The sequence below is a fragment of the Impatiens glandulifera genome, chromosome 1 (assembly GCF_907164915.1).
Source record: "Impatiens glandulifera chromosome 1, dImpGla2.1, whole genome shotgun sequence".
Classification (NCBI taxonomy): Eukaryota; Viridiplantae; Streptophyta; class Magnoliopsida; order Ericales; family Balsaminaceae; genus Impatiens; species Impatiens glandulifera.
Genome location: NC_061862.1, coordinates 36,686,078 through 36,690,128, shown reverse-complemented (window position 1 = coordinate 36,690,128; position 4,051 = coordinate 36,686,078). Strand labels below are relative to the sequence as shown.

Genomic DNA, 4,051 nt, shown 5'->3' with positions numbered 1-4,051 from the left:
ACCGTTACTATTATAAATCTTCAGTAACGCACATAAGAAATCACCGTTACAAATAATAGTGTTTTAATTTTTTTCCGAATTAAGGGTATTAGTAACAATTTTTAGTATAACCGTTACTAATATGGCTTCACTTTAAATTTTGTACAATGAATATTAGTAACGGTTTTGGAGGGAAACCGTTACTAAAAGTGTATTGGTAACGGTTTTGAGGATAACCGTTACTAATACGTGCCATGTCGTTTCGTCTTCATATGGGGTATCAGTAACGGTTTTTAGTATAACCGTTACTAATATGGCTTCATTTTAAATGGTATTCAAATCCAAACTGAAATGTCTTGGTTTGTTGATTTTCTTTCTCTCTATTAACTCATTTCTTTCTCGCCGGTTACTCAGAGGAAGGCATCTACAAGTATTACCAGTCTTCAGTCACAATCTTTTTACGGAGACCTGTTTTTGAGGATGCGGAATAAAAACTTCAATGCTTTACCATTCTTTGTTCTAGGCATCTCGATTTTCCAAATGTGATTGACTATGTGTGTTTAATTAATTTGGGATTTAATCTAATCTATCATACCTGATTTAGAGTCCACTATATAGAAGACTATGGGGTCCTGTTAGAAGACTACAAAATTTGTATCCATTTTCCAATCCTAGAGAAAGAAATTATGCAGGTTTTAATAAAACCCTTGAGAGAATGAATGAATCAATCAATCTTATCAACTTTTTTCCTTCTATAACAGCTCCCATTTCGACTACAAATGGCTATCTTTTCGTTAGAATAAGAGGAGGATTCCACGTGATCAGAAATTCGGTTAGTTGTTTTCATTTGATTTGATTTAGGGTGACTTAATTTTATCTTCTCTTCTCCACTACTTTCTTGCTAGCTAGATATGTGATGTGGTTTTGGTTTCTCTACTTCTCAAAGCAACCCTAGTAATCCCAAAGATTCTCTCGACCACTAGTAACAAGGGAATCATGTTTCATTAATAACAAATTTTGTTTTCTTATAGAGAAAACCTGAGTTTCTGATTTCAATTTTGTGTTCATTTCGGAGTTCAAAAGCTTTTCTTGCCTCTACAATGAGGATGAATTCATGTTGGTATTAGAAAAAGATATAAAGGTGGTCAAGATTCTTCCAAAGTATCTTAAAAGGGCAAGAAGAAAGAAAAAATATTCCAATGTTTAAAGTGTCACCTTCAACCTCTCCTTATTTTTACCTTCATCAAGTCCTTCCTGTTCTCAACTGACACTCGATGATTGAACTAATTGTTTCATACGGAGGCGCGCTACAGGTGTGTTTTTGTTTAGACTATGTTTCTTTTTTGTTTTTGTTTAACAACATAAGTGTTATTGTACTTGTCTAGGCCATACTGCCTTCTCATCAAGAAGAGTACCAAAGGTTGAGATGTCAAGTTGCTTTTCATGCACTTAAATTGACACCAGGGATTCGGTATCTCGCTAGTAACGTTTTAAATAGGTTAGTATCTTAACCGTGAGTATATATCCTTATGGGTTCTACTTCTCTTTCGGTGATCACTCTCAGATTATGAGTAATATTTTTGTTTCAGGTTAAGAAACTCAGGAAGGCCTTTTATTGCTTATGATCCTGGAATGACTAAAGATGCCTTGGCATATTATGGCTGTGTTGAACTCTTTCAGGTATTCTAATCATCATTATGGAATGATCAAAAATATTAGGCCCCCTCTTATTGTGCATTTGAATTTGGTCAATTAATTGATCTTTCAAGGATGTGCACTCTGAGCTCATTCAACACTGTCGGGCTTGGATGATCAAACTTGGGATCATGAAGGGAAACCTTTCTGTCCATTCAGAAACGATTAGGCTTAACGGGTCATGTCCTCTTATGCTAGAAGAGGTTCGATTATCTTTTTTATTCAAAAGAACAAACATTTACATCACCAAATAACTAACACATTATTGTATAGGTTAGCATACTTCTTCGTGCCTACAAGTATTCTTGGGACACAGTTATTTACGTAGCGGGTGGAGAGGTCTTTAGAGGGCAAAAGAAGTTAATCCCATTAAGAGGAATGTTTGAAAATGTTGTAGACAGGACTTCCCTAAGTATAGTTTGGGAAATAAGCAAAATATACAGTCGCGAGGCTAACATTGTGAATAAAGTTCAAAAAAGTCCGCCTTCTGTCAAAGAGGAGATGAGATTGGAAGCTTGGAATACAGTTGGACATCGTCCTCATTCGCTTCCTCCCCCTCCTGTACGAAAAAATACCACTTCAGATGCCCCTCCAACTTGAGGGATTGATATGTGGTTTTTGAATTCTAGTTAGTTTATGGTTTATTTGGATTGATGAATTGATGATTGTGGATTTATGATTAAGGTTTTTGGATGGATGATTATGGTTTTTGGATAAATGATTATGGTTTATTGATGATTGTGGTTTTTGGTTTATATTAATTGTTTTGGTTTATTATTGTTTATATAGGTACAAAATATGAAATATATAAAAAAAAACGATTATGTTTTTTAGTAACGGTATTAAGCTTGAAGAAATCGTTACTATTAATACATCAGTAACGGTTTCACACATAAGAAAACTTTTACTAATGTTATATCTGTAACGGTTTAACATTGGCTAAAACCGTCACTAATGCTTTATCTGTAACGGTTTAACATTGGCTAAAACCGTTACTATTGTTAGAAAAATATCAGTAACGCTCATTTCTGTAACAAATGGTAACGGTTTTATTCGTCGTTACAGAATGTTATTAGTAACTGCTTTTGAGGCTTTTAGTAACGGTTTTCGCCCTTACTGATACCCCTTTTTCTACTAGTGGAAGGATCTTGGACAAGCAAAGTAGATTTTTTGAATTAGAATCATTCGTGATAGGAAGATTAAAAAGTTATGGTTGTCTCAAGAAAAATATATTGAGAAAGTGTTACAAAGATTCAATATGGAGAATGCTAAAAGTGTCGGCACACCTTTAGCGGCTCATTTTAAATTGAGCTCCGAATATAGTCCTTCAAATGATCATGAGAAGGAATATATGAAGAATGTTCCTTATAGTTCAGTTGTTGGTAGTCTTATGTATGTTATGGTTAGTACGAGACTAAATTTAGCTTATGTTTTTGGTACTATCAGCAGGTTTCTTTCAAATCCGGGAAAAGAACATTGGGAAGCGCTGAAGTGGATATTGAGATATCTTAGAGGTACATCAAGTATGAGACTTTGTCTTGGAAATGAGAATCTGAATTTAGTTGGTTATACCGACTCAGATATGACAGGTGATGCTGATTCAAGAAAATCCACTTCATGCTATTTGATTAATTTTGGAGGGGAACTATTTCTTGGCAATCGAGACTACAAAAGTGTGTTGCGTTATCAACCGCGAAGGCTGAACATATTGCAGCAATGGAAGCTTGTAAGGAGCTGATTTTGGTTAAGAAGTTATTATTTAAACTTGATATTGTGCAAGAAAGGTATGTGCTTCTATGTGATAGTCAAATCGCTATTTATCTAGAGAAAAATTCAACATTTCATTCTAGATCCAAACACATTGATGTAAGGTATCATTGGATACGGGTTGAGTTAGATAAAAAGTTATTGATTTTAGAAAAGGTGCATAAAGACGATAATGACGCCGATATGATGGCTAAGGCACTACCGCAAAGCAAGTTCAAGTTTTGTTGTTCAACCGTTGGGTTGACAACATCTTTCCCATAGTTGTGAGGGGGAGTTTGTTGGCTTTTTGTTGGGTTTAAAGGTTCTTCATTATTTGAGTTTTTTATTTGACTTGTTTGGGACCAAAAAGTTGTATCTTTTTGGTTATACCCTTTTATCTTTATGCGGTATTAAAATGTTGTTATACCTTGTTTGTATTCTCGACTCTGATTATAGTGAAGCTTGAACTAGACGTAAAGTCCCGTGGTTTTACTCCTTGATTTGAAGAGGTTTTCCACTTAAAAATATCGTGTGTGCATTGTGTTATTTTTTCTGCTTTTATTTGTACTTTATTTGCTCCTAAGTTTTTCAATCAAGTAGGGAATAGAATATTCGTTTTTCCTAACAGTTT

The 4,051-nt window shown here is 34.5% G+C and overlaps 1 pseudogene; it reads left to right on the top strand.

Annotated features, from left to right (window-relative positions):
* The first annotated feature begins 307 nt into the window (after window positions 1–307).
* Window positions 308–2,274, top strand: LOC124924696 (annotated as a pseudogene).
* Window positions 2,275–4,051: the final 1,777 nt, after the last annotated feature.